The following is a 15,915-nucleotide window of genomic DNA, read 5'->3' on the forward strand; positions in this document are numbered from 1 at the left end:
GTGACTCTCTGCTATTCCCTGATAACTTGCTGTGGCCCCTAGTAGTGTACTGTCCATGCAGACAGCTCTCCTGCTACCTGTACGTTATTTAGACACACCTTCTGTTAAGATCAATGACAGTAGGTAGACCACTGGGGAACCTATCAAAATTTTGCTATGGTCTCGATGATCTGTAGTTACGCTCCTGTTTACAATAGTGCAAAGTACATAACTGGAGAATCCAGCTCTATCTGCTAATCCTCAGAAAACAGAAAAAATGGTTTATGTATAGTCAATAATAAAAGAAAGTTTCCATATGGAGCAGTTTACTGATTAGATTGAGTGACATATTCAGGGAAGCTTTTCAATTTATATTTGAATTATAGCGATTTTGAATTATTACCTTCAGTTTCCACTAAATATTGTTCAGTAATGTTAAAGAAATGCTACTGTTCCACAAAACAAAACAAACAACACAAAATAATGTAAAAGAGAGGTTTCAATACACTGCTAAAACTTTTATTCAATTCCTTAGGAGACCAAGTGTTTGTAGCACTTGGAATCTTCCCTGCTGTTGCTAAGCAGGGTGGTGACAAGTCTGGTCTGTGGCAACAGGGGCCAGTCTGGAGACCATCACTGCTGTTCACAAAAGATTATTATTATTATTATTATTATACAGTATTTATATAGCGCCAAAGGGTTTGCTCAGCGCTGTACAATAGCGGGGGGGACAGAACATGAGACAAAACAGTAAAATACAATACACGAGGGGTTCGAGGGCCCTGCTCTTTCGAGCTTACAATCTAGGAGGGAGGGGATAGTGGTACAGGAGGAAGTGGCTGTGGGGGCTGGAGTGGTAGAAGGAGTGGAGGAGATCGGTTGTTAGGTGAGTTTGGGGTAGGCTTCCCTATTTCCCTGTTGTCAGTGGAATAAGGGGTCCATAATGGGGCTCCACACTGGGCTATTTCCTTGTGGTCAGTGGAAGAAGGGGTCAGTAATGGGGCTCCACGCTGGGCTATTTCCTTGTGGTCAATGGAAGAAGGGGTCCGTAATGGTGCTCTATTCTTGGTCGTTTCCATGTGGTTAGTGGAAGGAATCCGTAATGGGGCTCCATGCTGGGCTATTTCCCTGTGGTCAGTAGAAGAAGGGGTCCGTAATGGGGCTCCACGCTGGGCTATTTCCTTGTGACCTCTGGACGGGGGAGTCTGTAATGGGTGCTCGTTCTGGGCTACATTCCCCCAATCTGCAGAACGATTGGTTCGTATCAAGGGCTCAGGCTGCTGTACTTTTTCTGACCTCTAGTAGGCGTGCTCCTTAACCAGGGATTGTGCTGGAGTGCTCTTCCTTCATACCCGGAAGCAGAGGTCTGTGAGGAGGGCTCAGTGTCTGGGGTCACCTCTTTCTCCTGGAGGGATCACAGTCTATGGGGTTGTTTGTCTATCTGCGGCAGCTTCTAGACACACACAATCCCTGGTGGATATATCACACAGCCCTTCGGCACTGCATAATCTTTTACTTTTAAGTCAGGCCTGCCAGTCTGTGTGATAGACAACACCTGTCCCAACAGTGCTGATTGTTCATTTTTAAATGTGAAAGATCACACAGTGCTATGGGGTTGTTTGATGCTGCGTCCAGGGCTGTGTAAGTGTACATGCAGCTGCAGACAAACACACAAAGCTGCATAGCTGAGTGATCTTTTACTGTAATAAATGAACTATCTATGTTGCTAGGGTAGCATTGATTTTTTAAAATTCATACTAGTGAAAGAACAGTCATCTTAGAGAGGAGGCAGGGCTGAGTGCTGGCTGTACAACCCATTACTGGAACACCCATACCCATTACAGTCAGAAAATAAGGGGATTTTAATCTCCAACAGTGCCACTGATTCGAACATCACCAAGTGCTATGTGCACGTGGTCCCTTTCATGATTAAATAAAAGTGAAAAATGTAATGAATGTTATTTAGGAGCTCCAGACTCCCAGTAGATATCTGAGATTTAAAGGTACACTAGAGTCAGAAAAAAACTGGACCTCTTAGTAACTTTACAAGGTGTATTTAGGATAATCTATCTTATAGTGAGGTGTTTATCACTGAATAACATCTATGGGGATAATATAATTTTATAAACATATGGTGACATTTAGTACTCAGATACAGTATATTGCTGTTCTGCCTCAGAAGACGTAATGCATTAGATGTTGCAAAGAAAGCAGATGCTTGTCTGCAGCTAAGTAATTAATTTACTTGGTGTTTTTTATGCAGGAGATAGACGTCAGTAATACTGGCATATGACCACATGACTTATCAAAGATAGCAGTGAACGTAGTACAACTTCATCAATCCCATTAACCTCTTAAATGAGAAGTTTAGGGTTTTGAGGTTTTTTTTAAAGAAATTATACCTACCTAGGTGGATACAGCATCCATCCAGTGCTGCATTTGTCCCCCACTGGCTCTAACACTGAGAACTTTACAGTGCCTTGAAAAAGTATTCATACCCCCTGAAATTTTCCACATTTTGTCATGTTACAACCAAAAATGTAAATGTGTTTTATTGTATGTATTGTGGGTGATAGACCAACACAAAGTGACTCATAATTGTGAATTGGAAGAAAAATGATACATGGTTTTCACATTTTTTTACAAATATGTGAAAAGTGTGGTGTGCATTTGTATTTAGCCCCCTGAGTCAATAGTTTGTAGAACCACCTTTCGCTGCAATTACAGCTGCAAATCTTTTTGGGGATGTCTCTACCAGCTTTGCACAGCTAGAGCGTGACATTTGTGCCCATTCTTCTTTTCAAAATAGCTCAAGGTCTGTCAGATTGGATGGAGAGCATCTGTGAACAGCAATTTTCAAGTCTTGCCACAGATTCTCAATTGGATTTAGGTCTGGACTTTGGGCCATTCTAACACATGGATATGCTTTGATCTAAACCATTCAATTGTAGCTCTGGCTGTGCATTTAGGATCATTGTATTGCTGGAAGGTGAACCTCTGCCCCAGTCTCAAGTCTTTTTCAGACTCTAACAGGTTTTCTTCTAAGATTGCCCTGTATTTGGCTCCATCCATCTTCCCATCAACTCCAGCTTACCTATCCTTGCTGAAGTAAATCATCCCCACAACATGATGCTGCCACCACCATGTTTCACAGTGGGGATGGTGTGTTCAGGGTGATGTGCAGTGTTAGTTTTCCGCCACACATATCGTTTTGCTTTTAGGCCAAAAAGTTCAATTTTGGTCTGATCTGACTAGAGCACCTTCTTCCACATGTTTGCTGTGTCCCCCACATGGCTTCTCACAAACTACAAACAGGACTTCTTATGGCTTTATTTCAACAATGGCTGCTTTCTTGTCACTCTTCCATAAAGGCCAGATTTGTGGAGTGCATGGCTAATTGTTGTCCTGTGGACAGATTCTTCCACCTGAGCCGTGGATCTCTGCCAGTTACCTGGAGCCTCTTGGCTGCTTCTCTGATTAATGCTCTCCTTGTCCGGCCTGTCAGTTTAGGTGGACAGCCATGTCTTGGTAGGTTTGCAGTTGTACCATACTCTTTCCGTTTTGGTCTGTGAGATGTTCAAAGCTTGGGATATTTTTTTATAACCTAACCCTGCTTTAAACTTCACCACTGTATCCCTGACCTATCTGGCGTGTTCATTTTGCCTTCATGATGCTGGTTGTTCACTAATGTTCTCTAATAAATCCCTGAGGGCTTCACAGGACAGCTGTATTTATACTGACATTAAATTACTCATAGGTGGACTCTATTTACTAATTAGGTGACTTCTGAAGGCATTTGGTTCCACTAGATTTTAGTTAGGGGTATCAGAGTTAGGGCTCATTTACACTGCAGCTCCTAAACTGATGTTCAGGATCTGTTCAGTGTTTTTTGCAGCAGCCCCTGAACTCTCCTTAATGTTTTGCTATGTGTCCATGTACACATAGTCGTTTACAGTCATTTTTTTTTTTAACTCACTAAACTTGCAGAAGTAGATTTTACCAGCGTTTCAAACACCAGACACTTAACCACATTTATAAGCGTTGGTGTTTAGAAGTGTTTTTTAACTGTTCCATGTCCAGAAATGCATCATCATCAGAAATGCATGCAAAGCGTTTTCCCTGTATTCAAATTAACCTAGTACACTGGCGAGGTCAGTTCCAGGTTTTTTGTGAAGGAAAAAATGGTAGAATGTGCTGCATTATCCTCATGATGGGCTCCATAGTGAATACAACCAGAAAAGACAGGTCATCTTAACACATACTGCTCTCTCTGCTTCTGCTCTCTCTATTTCTCTCAAAATTTCTGAAATAGTTCATTTTGTACTATTTTTCAGTGCATTCTGGGCATTTGGGAAGATCTCCTGAGGTTATCTTGTAAAAATGCTTCTAAATGCACATAAACGTAGTATGCAAACTTAGATAAACTGACGTTTTTTAACCTGCGTTTTCCAGCAGTCAATTTCCATAATTCAGAAGAGTTTTCCAAATGCCCCATGTACATGAGGCGGGGGGCTGAATACAAATGCACACCGCACTTTTCAGATATTGTAAAAAATGCTGAAAACCATTTATCATTTTCCTTTCACTTCACAATTATGTTCCACTTTGTGTTGGTCTATCACATAAAATCCCATTACGGTTTTGGTTGTTACATGACAAAATGTGGAAAATGTCAAGGAGTATGAAGACTTTTTCAAGGCACTATAAAACTATCAGTGCTCCATAAGCAGAAAGTTGGTGACTGTCAGTCACTGCTCTCTGCTCTGCCCTACCTACACTCACTGGAGTGCCGGCTTTGGAAGGGGAGGGAGCAACTCGCTCAAGCTCTCAAAAGAACAGAGATCTACCACTGCGGTCCCTCTGCATTGTTGGCTGCACTAAGTGTTAGTGTGGATTGCTTTTCAATTCTTCACACGTTTCCCTTCTTTTTTTTTTTTTTGTACCAGCTTTGGTGTGCTTTTATCATGCAGTGGTAAATGACCACTGCTCAGTTCTTCGGCATTCTCAGAGGAGACAGTTCTCCTCTGAATGCCTGTGCATGAAGTGGTGTAGATCGCTTCTCCTAATGAGGAGAGAAGCAATCTACAAACATTTTGAACTCTAGAAAATGGCTGCTGTTACTGTAATCTCACGAGATTACAGTAAGAAATCAGTCAAACACACAGTTTGCTAAGCAGTGGCAAATTACCGCTGCATCGCTTGCTGCTCCCTCAATTCTCCCTCCTCTGGTGGGGCTGACATCGCTCCTTCATACACTGGCTGTTTCTGACAGATTCTCTGTGCGCTGAGATGATCAGTGGAGAACATGTTCTCCGCTGATCATCTCTGTTTCCTAAACCACTAATGATCTGAGATCAGCAACGATCCTTAGGATCACCACTGATCTCAGTTTCATACAAGGACACCTTTTATATGAAGTGTACAAAATGTACATTTCATTCACTGCAAAGTCAGGCAACGCAATGTGCTGCTCTGCCTGACATTGCAGTGCGATTCAGCCTGGTGCTCAATGATAAAATACAGCATGCTAGGCTATGTTGCAGTGTAAATGGGACATATAGGAAACAATTGTTTCCTGTGTGTCCCTGTGGTGACAGATGTTTTACAATGCGGCAAAACATCTGTCACCTCATATAGTGTGGCCCTAATTAGTACAGACTGCGAGATTTTGTATCATCCATTCCAAAGCCTTTATAAAATAAAAAAAAAAAGAAAGGAAAGCACTTGTTCTGTGGCATCATTTTCTCCAAAATTACACATGTATTTTAAACTGAAGTAGAGAATGTTTTGGGGCATTTTTGTAGGTAATATAGGTGCACATTAAATATAGCATATAAAGCACTTTTTATACTTCTTAAATATGGTAAAAATACAAAGTAACTTAGATGGCCGCATGCCTTGGAGAGAATATGGGATTTCTCGTATAGGCCTACTTAACCATTAAAGAAGAAAAGCAAAGCATGGACGTTGTGATCCTAACGCTTTAAATATAAATGAACTGGGTAACCTTAAATGCAAAAATGGACCATGGCCAATGCACTTAACACGGATTCATCTGAAAAGTCTCTCCTCCCGAAAGATGATAGTTCGGGCTATGCAGTTCTGGCAACCTGTGCACAGTAGCCTGTAGATGTGAGATTCATCTAATCAAATTCTGTAGAAACTTCTTGTTCTATCACAATGAAATTATGTTGTTTTTTTCAGAAACTGTGCATTACTTATTAGCTAGGTTGTATTTGCACTGACAAGGCTAAACATGAATAGCAAATATGTTAATTGTAGTTGGACATCTCTGAAATGCATTGCTTTGCACTGGTTAGAAAAGAATGCAAACTACCAACAAAGAACATTTAAAATGAATCTGTGTGGTGATAAATAAAAATTGTAAAATAGCACTTACTTTAACCAACAGGCACTTCCAGATGCTTGGGAACCAGCCTCCCTACAGAGCATCCCAAGATGCATGGTGCAACTTCCCGGTCGCTGCCACTGACTTAGCACCATACTGTCTATATGCACTTTTATTGGTTAGTATGGTCATTGCTCATATAATTGTCAATACTCCCAAAAATAATAATTGCACACTGCGACAAACAAGTTGCAAAGTGAATTCTGTACTACATGCTACCCCCTTTCTGTAATATATGGAAAGTCAAGATAATCTGGGGGAACTGTTCTGCCAACTATATGCCCTCACCATGAGGCAGTAATGGCCAGTGGTACAGAACATGATATAGAAGGGGCCCACCACAAGGAAGCACTATTGGTTGCATTACAGAGTGGCTTAGATTTGGTGGGTCCTGGGCTGTTCTACAGGGGAGTAGCGTGACTGCTACTTACAGTCAGTGCACCTTCAGAAATGTATTAAAACAACATTGTGCTGCCCTACGGTCACTTATGGTGAAACAACACCACATTCATCCAAAATTGTTTTTCTCTTTCCTTAACCACTTTGCCTGTCACGCCTGTTCACCCTTTATAGACCAGAGCAATTGTTACATTTCTGATATGGACCTGTGTATTCAGTGATAAATTTGTCATTACTTACGATAATGCAAATACATATACAGTCATGGCCGAAATTGTTGGCACCCTTGATATTTCTCCAGGAAATCATGTATTTCTCACGAAACGTATTGCATTAACACATGTTTTGCTATACACATGTTTATTCCCTTTGTGTGTATTGGGACAAAACAAAAAAAGGGAGGAAAGAAAGCAAATTCGACATAATGTCACACAAACCTCCAAAAATGGGCTGGACAAAAGTATTGGCACCCTTTCACAACTGCGGATAAATAAGAATGTTACAAGCATGTGATGCTCCTGTAAACTCACCTGGGGCAAGTAACAGGTGTGGGCAATATAGAAATCACACCTGAAAGCAGATAAAAAGGAGAGACGTTCACTTAACCTTTGCATTGTGTGTCTGTCTGTGCCACACTAAGCATGGACAACAGAAAGAGGAGACGAGAACTGTCTGAGGACCTGAGAACCAAAATTGTGGCAAAATATCAACAATCTCAAGGTTACAAGTCCATCTCCAGAGAACTAGATTTGCCTTTGTCCACAGTGCGCAACATTATCAAGAAGTTTGCAACCCATGGCACTGTAGCTAATCTCCCTGGTCGTGGACGGATGAGGAAAATTGATGAAAGATTGCAACGCAGAATAGTCCGGATGGTGGATAAGCAGCCCCAAACATGTTCCAAAGACATTCAAGCTGTCCTGCAGGCTCAGGGAGCATCAGTGTCAGCGCGAACTATCCGTCGACATTTAAATGAAATGAAACGCTATGGCAGGAGACCCAGGAGGACCCCACTGCTGACACAGAGACATAAAAAAGCAAGACTACAGTTTGCCAAAATGTACTTGAGTAAGCCAAAAGCCTTCTGGGAAAACGTCTTGTGGACAGATGAGACCAAGATAGAGCTTTTCGGTAAAGCACATCATTCTACTGTTTACCGAAAACGGAATGAGGCCTACAAAGAACAAAACACAGTACCTACGGTAAAATATGGTGGAGGTTCAATGATGTTTTGGGGTTGTTTTGCTGCCTCTGGCACTGGGTGCCTTGACTGTGTGCAAGGCATCATGAAATCTGAGGATTACCAAAGGATTTTGGGTCGCACTGTAGGGCCCAGTGTCAGAAAGCTGGGTTTGCGTCCAAGATCCTGGGTCTTCCAGCAGGACAATGACCCCAAACATACGTCAAAAAGCACTCAGAAATGGATGGCAAAGAAGCGCTGGAGAGTTCTGAAGTGGCCAGCAATGAGCCCAGATCTAAATCCCATTGAACACCTGTGGAGAGATCTTAAAATTGCTGTTGGGAAAAGGTGTCCTTCCAATAAGAGAGACCTGGAGCTGTTTGCAAAGGAAGAGTGGTCCAAAATTCCGGGTGAGAGGTGTCAGAAGCTTATTGATGGTTATAGGAAGCGACTGATTTCAGTTATGTTTTCCAAAGGGTGTGCAACCAAATATTAAGTTAAGGGTGCCAATACTTTTGTCCAGCCCATTTTTGGGGTTTTGTGTGACATTATGTCATATTTGCTTTTCTGCCTCTGTTTTATATTTGTTCCAATACATACAAAGGGAATAAACATGTGTATAGCAAAACATGTGTTAATGCAATACCTTTTTTGTGTGAAATACTTGATTTTCAGGAAAAATATCAAGGGTGCCAACAATTTCGGCCATGACTGTATTGGTTTTTTACTTACAAACATGGCTTTCTCTTTCTGAATATTGTCTTGCAACCATGTTTTTTTTTCTTGCAATATTTAGTCAAAATGCACATTTTCTGTATTTTACAGAGTTAGTTTAACCGCTTCCCCGCCGCCCTATAGCAGAAATACTGCTACGGGGCGGCAGAGCTGCGCAAAATCACGTGTGTATATATACATGATTTTGCATTTCTGGGTAAGGGGGTGCGTGTGCATACACGCACCACCCTACCTGCACCGCCATTGTTGGCTACAGATACCAATCACCAGGTCCCAGCCAGAGATTCCCCGCCGGCACCTGGCGATCGCCGAGGGAAAATGATGGGAGAGACCTGTGTGTGTAAACAACACAGGTCTCTCTCCTGCCAGCAATAATCTGCTCCTGTGTATTTCTCTGCACAGCAGCATGTTTCCCTAGTAAAACACATTCAGCACACAGTTAACCCTTTGATTGTCCCAGATGTTAACCCCTTCCTGCCCAGTGTCATTAGTACAGTGTCCGTGCTTTTTATTAGCACTGATCACTGTATTAGTGTCACAGGGGATGTCAGAGGCAGTTAGTTCCCACCCAGTGTCAGAATGCCCACCTCAGTCCCGCTCTAAGTCGCTGATTGCCACCATTACTAGTCTAAAAAAATTCCAGTATATATACTGCCATTTGTAGACGCTATAACGCTCACGTAGACCAATTAATTTACACATATTGGGATTTTTTTTCTAGCAAAGACATTCAGCAGAATACATTTGGCGTAACCTATGACAAAATTAATTTTTTTAATTTTTTTACTGGATATGTTTTATTGCAAAAAGTCAAAAATATTGTTTTTTTCCCCAAAATTAGCAGTCTTTTTTTGTTAGTTTTTTGTTATAGTGCAAAAAATAAAAAACGCAGAGGTGATCAAATACCACTGAAATACAACTGTATTTGTGGTAAAATGGACATATTTGGGTGCAGCATTGCATGACTGCACAATTGTCAGTTAAAGTAACGCAGCGCCATATCGCAAAAAATGGCCTGGTCAGGAAGGGGAGTAAATCCTCTGGAGGGCAAGGTGTTAAAAATAAATAATGTTACTGCACATAAAAGTGTGCATTTTATTCTGCAATTTGTCATGTTTAAAATGACAAATTTATGATTCTAGTACAGAGCATTGCAGAATTATTTACAAATGAAGTAAAGTAGGTTTTTTTTTTTCTTAATGCTGCGTTTTTTTCCCCCAATGTGAACAAAGCAGACAATAACAAAAAAAAGTTGACGTATTAAAATAGAAACAAAAAAAATCTGAGAAAATATAATTGGAGAAAGAGAATGAGTTATTTAGGGCTGATTCAAGTAAACTAAGGGTAATAAGGGGTTAAACAGAGGAACATTTCAATTAATGAATGAATGAAATAAATAAGTACCTGAAATAAATTAATGAAAACAACTTGCTTTAACTTTTCAGGTTGCTTTAACTGCATCTACAGATCTGTAGAAGAATAAACAGATACAAAATGAAACAATGTTTCTGTATTCCTGACTGAGCAATGCTGTTGACAAACATTGTCAGACTCTTTTTTTTTTTTTTTTTTTTTTTTTGACAGCTCCAGTTGCTGGCACCTTCTCTGTGTACTACTGCAATGTAGCTGTCATTAATCAGAGCTGAATTGCCTGTACAGGCATGGGGAAGGGGGACTGGACGTTCTGTTCTACACACGCCCTATGTACAATGATGACATTTTTTTGGGGCATGTGTAGAATGCCCAGAGTCTGCAACTGATTAAGGAAACTGCAGTGCAGTACTCTATGGTTAGCACTATTATTGTCTATAACCTATTGAAAATTGAAGTGTACCTTTATTTTGGGGGCAAACTGTATACTGCATGAAAGACACAGGGAGAAAGTAGGTACTGCTGTTGCTGCTGATATTTTCACCATTTATTAAAGGGATATTCACTTCAAAACAAATACTTTCATTTTTCAGCAGATGTTGGAGAATTAAAGTGTATAATATTTTTTGGGCAAACAAGATTTGTGTCTGAGTTTCCCGTACGGCTGCATTTTTTTTTTTTTAATTGTGACCGCTAGTGGGAGGGAGAAGATCCCCCGCTAGCTGTCACAACAGGGAGCCTAAAGGTGAACTTATCCTTTAAGTTTGTCAAAAGCGGGTCTATTTACAGAGCCACAGCTGCTGTTTCAGACATTCTGAAACACTACTTGTAATGTCGGATTTTAGTGGCTCCCCTCCCTCACGTCCTCTCCCAATGCCAAATAGCCCTGCTTAAGCTCCTAGCACAGCCTCATGCAATGATGGCTGACAGCTCAGGAATGCTATTGTTATATTCCCCATTTATTAAAGGGGTACTCCTTTCAAAACAGATATTTACAGTTTGCAGATATTGGAAAATTAAACATTGTAATATATTTTGGGCAAACTTGGGCAAAATCTTTGCTCCTGAATTTCCAGGTATGCATGGCTGTAATAGTCAGTATAAAGGGGTACTAATCTCCATTTATGCAGGAGCACGCATCCATTGACAATGGTCTGTGCATGTCATTCTTTTCAACATGAGCATATCTCTGACTTTTATATCCTTTATATTTTACTGTATTTTACCAGCTGGGAATACGCATTCACTAGCATCAACCCCTACATGTGCCTCTTGTACAGATCCATGGCTGGTGACATCTCAAACAGGGTGGTACCCATTCGTTTTGTAAATAAAACCATTCTTTTGATTTATATATGTTATCAGGGGTAGACATTAACTGTATGTGAAGTGGCATAGGTAAAATACTACACCATACAATTTAATATTTATGAATTCCTCAGGCAACCTAAACATATGTTATTGGTATACCAAGGACTAAAATGTCCCTTATAGCTTATAGTATAGCTCCATAAATCTTCTGTTCATTTATAAATGCCTGAGTCCCAAGTGGGTTGTTTTGCCACCATTACATGTAAATGATAGGGCACTTTGACTATTTCTCTGCTATACCTGTATCATTAATCATTACCTGTTCATTTCCCACCCATATAATGGTTCCCTGTATCATCAGCAGAAATTCTCTCCATTTCATTTTACTAATAATAGTCTGTCCTAGAACAGGTCCCAGAGGCCTCCCACTGGTGTCCTGGCCTTTGTGGAACACATGCCTACTATTGCTGCAGCCTGGCCAATACTATTCTTTGAGGAATGTCAGTTTGTTTTTTTGGGGTTTTTTTATTCGTTTTTCAAAGTTTCCCAATGATGCAACTACTTAAAGCCCCACAAAATATAAATGTGTAATTTCTCATTCCAGTACATGTTAGAAAGTGTTTATTACATACATACAGTTGTGCTCCAAAGTTGGCATACCCTTGGAGAATTGGTAATATACAGTATGGAACATTTTTAAAGAAAACATGAGTGAGCAGGCAAAACACATTTCTTTTATTTCAACTGTAGGTCATGACAGAATGGCACAATCCTAAACCAAAGCATTACAAGTAAACAAATTAAATGGCCTCTCTTCAAAAGTCTGCATCAGTGGCATCGCAAGGGTTGGTGTCACCTGGTGCAGTAAAACATGGTGTCATCCCCCCCCCACCATGTTTTACCACACCGCCGTATTGGCATGGCTCTTCCCCACAGGGCCTGACCTAGCCTGTATGATGTGGGGTGCAGTAAAAATGTCAGGGTGACAGAGGATGCATGGTCAACAGTGCAGTGTATAAATGTCAGTAGGGCAGTGTACAGGGGGTCGGCAGGGCAGAGGATAGTGGGGCATTGTACAGTACAGTAGTCAGCAGAGAAGAGGACAGGGTCAGTGCTGGCAGGGCACTTTGCGAATCCCTTCCCAGCACAAATCCCCTCTCCACCCCCCTCCCAATACAGATATCCTCCCCATCCCCCCTCCCAGCATAAATCCGCCCCCCCCCCCCGTCTTGCCTCCTAGCACATACCTTTCCCCCATTTCCTCCTTCCAGCAAAACCCCTACACATACTTCTCAATCAAAGCACAAATCTCCCCCCCCTCCCCCCATTGTATTCCCAGTACAATTCCCAACCCCCTCCCACTGAATCTTACAGGCTTCCTGTCTGTACAAAAGAAAGGAGCAGCGGTTCAGGCTGAGCTGTACTCTCTCTCTCCTGTCATAACAGCGATTTTTCATCATACAGCATTTAACACTGGATCGTCTAGCATTGGACTGTACACTGTATAATTCCCTATCCACATTTCCTACTGCCGGGAGAACAGCAGTCTTTGGACTTTTACGGTTTTACAAATATGGGTCCAGCTACAGTAGTTACCACTGTTGACAGTCATGCATTATTAGGTAAATTGATTGTCAGCAGGTGCTCAGAGGTGTAAAAACCTTAGTAGAGCATGGTGTTAATTTACTAGACAAATAGACCATTCATTTTGCAAAGGAAGTTGCACTTTGTAAGAGAATTTTCTCCAGAGCTTAGTGAATGATTTGAAAATCAATCATGTGCACGCAAAAATAAAGATTTTTTTTTTATCCTTGCACACTATTGGGTATTCTTTGCAAATGGAAATTTTTTTACCACATTCACTAAGCTTTGGGGAAAATTCCCTTGCAAAGTGCAACTTCTACAGAGTGAACAGCTGTGTTGGCTTTAATAAATCAACCCCCCTATATTGGAAATGCCGATAACCAGCATTTGTTTACATGTGATCAGCTGTGATTAGACAGAGAAGATCACATGGTAAAGAGCCAACGTGATTGTCTCTTTACCCTGATCAGTGATACATGCCAAGATTGAAAATGTCATATGACGTCCACACAGAAAAAGAGAGGTCCCATCCGGCTGTCTTTGTACAATAGGCCAGGCGGGAACTGGTTAAATTAAAACATAAATCTCCAAATTTTATTGATTCATAAGATACAACATTACCTCAAAAGCACAAAGACTTTGAAAGTAATATACAAGTTTACTTTCGTAACATCTGTGTTTCTCTACCTGCCAAACAAGCACTAAAAGAAATATGTAAATATAATTTTTAGTGTGCTTCTCCAAATGGTTGTGAATTTCCTTACATGTCCTTCTATTCAAAAGTGTGCAGAGATGATCTGTTCATGTTCCCTTAGGATAAGAAGTAGGGAAAGACTCCTCTAAAATCAAGGAACTGAGTAAGACAGGCCATGCATTTTGTGGTTATTGAAATATTGTGTTGGTAAAAGCAAATTGCTCATTCATGATATCATAGAAGTAAGGATTCTTGGCACCATTATAAACAGTATGAAGGCTACAGTTCATAAATGGGTTTATAAATTGAGGCCCATTTCCTGTAAAGTGTAAGCGGATAAATAATTTATTATTCATTTAACGTCTTCATTGCTGGTCAGGTTGCGGTAATTATTATGTGGGGCATTGGCAGCCATTGAAGATAGATTTAAGATACATTTCTGTAAGTCATGTATATGTATAGATGGATTATGCATATAAAGAACATCCATGCTAGCATTTTGTTAGTCAATGTAGCATAGTTTTAATGTGGTAAGACACATTTACTGAGCTAGTAGTGTGGATCACCTAAAAACAATTAAATATGACCAGACTCCCTCCTACCCCTCCACCTTGCTCCTAGGACTTTTGTGTGTGTTTTTACTTTATTTAGCACAGATTGCTGTTTTTGCTTTAATCACTGTCTTCATACCATGCTGCCCTTCACTTGGTAGATTAATAAAAGCAAATATCTGTCTTCCATCCTGCCTCCCTCTCAGTGTAGAACACTCCTACAAGCTCCTCCTGCTTTTTGGGTTCAAAGTCTTACTCCCCTTGCTTCCCCTTGGCTTTGCTCACCTAATCACTCACTGGATACAAGCTCTTCTTGCTTTCCTTCTTCAATAAAAATACTTTCTCTTCTCTTTGATACCCTCTGTCTAAGCTACAGTAACTCAAGCTCAGGACAAAAATATGTTTGTCAAGACCTAAATTGCCTGCTGGTGGCACTGTGGTTCCCTGGGTGGAGGGTTTTAGTGCCAGTGTCCACCAGGGGGTGTCTCCCAGCAGTCTCCAGTAATCAGTCTCCACTTGATGCTCGTTGCTGGGAAGGTATTTAGGTCCTCCCCTGTTTGTGCCTCTTGCTCCAGTGTTTTGCTGCTGTCAGATCTTGTTGCCAGTGATCCTGATCTTGTTCCTGCCTTGTACCTTGTACACTGTATCCTTCTGCCTTCTGTACCTGCTCTCCTTTGTTCCTGACCCCAGTTTTGGTTTCCCCTTCCCATCTGCCCCTGCAGCTCCAGTTTTCCTGCTTTTCCCTGTTCCCCATGTTGCATACAGTATATAGTTAGCTGTTAGGTTTATTAGTCAGATATTCTTTCACTGGGGTTTTTGTTCACATTATTTTCATGTCTGCTGATGGATTGTGTTTCACTGTGAATAAATGTCACTAAAAGCATAAACAGTCTGGTCCCAGTTTTCGCAGATCTTGCCATCTCTGTCACTGATTCCGGACAATGTTATAGGCCAACATTTTTCAATGCTATACTTTATAAAATAAACCTGATACAAAACAGAAACATTATTGAAGGTGAACAAGTACAACTACACAGTAGGCAATTTGTAGTTCAACCTAGAAACATACCTATTTTCACATTTTGTTGCCCTTTTTTTCTTTTAGAACTCCTGTTCTTCATTCTGCTTTCCTTTACTTCCCATTCTGCTCGACTGACTGTTCTCTCAGCTCCATCTCCATGTTCATCAGCAGGTTACAGGCAATGCAAACTTTTCTAATTGTATTTAGCTTCTGGCTGGATCGCTTAACTACATAAAGCAAGGTGCATATGATGCTTAACCACCACATAGGCAAATTATTTTTCTTTATATTGTAATTATAATTGAAAAGTTTAAAAACTCTCCATTTGGGCATTTTCAAAGTAAAATCAGTATAATGTGAAATCTTGTTAGGGAGGTGGTATAAGAGTCCTGTCAGCTAAATAACAGTCAGCCAAAACAAACTTTCTTGTGAACAGATATGGTGAAGGAATGAAAGGACCCCCATGGTATAACATAATATATACAGGTGAAACTCAAAAAATTAGAATATCGTGCAAAAGTTCATTTATTTCAGTAATGCAACTTAAAAGGTGAAACTAATATATGAGATAGACTCATTACATGCAAAGCAAGATAGTCCAAGCCGTGATTTGTCATAATTGTGATGATTATGGCTTACAGCTCATGAAAACCCCAAACCACAATCTCAGAAAATTAGAAT

The 15,915-nt window shown here is 40.7% G+C and overlaps 1 protein-coding gene across 6 annotated transcripts in view; it reads left to right on the forward strand.

Moving 5' to 3' along the window:
• The window catches only part of SCN8A (sodium voltage-gated channel alpha subunit 8), a 226,830-nt gene that overhangs the window by 41,070 nt on the left and 169,845 nt on the right, over positions 1-15,915 (forward strand). The window contains exon 1 of one of the 6 annotated variants that reach the window (XM_089652046.1): positions 6,428-6,506. The exons of the other annotated variants lie outside the window; for them this stretch is intronic. The gene's annotated coding sequence lies outside the window, so the exon portion shown is untranslated. Of the gene's footprint in view, positions 1-6,427; positions 6,507-15,915 lie in introns of those variants that run through there. 6 annotated transcript variants of the gene reach the window in all.

The sequence above is a fragment of the Staurois parvus genome, unplaced genomic scaffold, assembly GCF_062004578.1.
Source record: "Staurois parvus isolate SC_StPar_1 unplaced genomic scaffold, SC_StPar_1.0 ptg000669l, whole genome shotgun sequence".
Taxonomy (NCBI): domain Eukaryota; kingdom Metazoa; phylum Chordata; class Amphibia; order Anura; family Ranidae; genus Staurois; species Staurois parvus.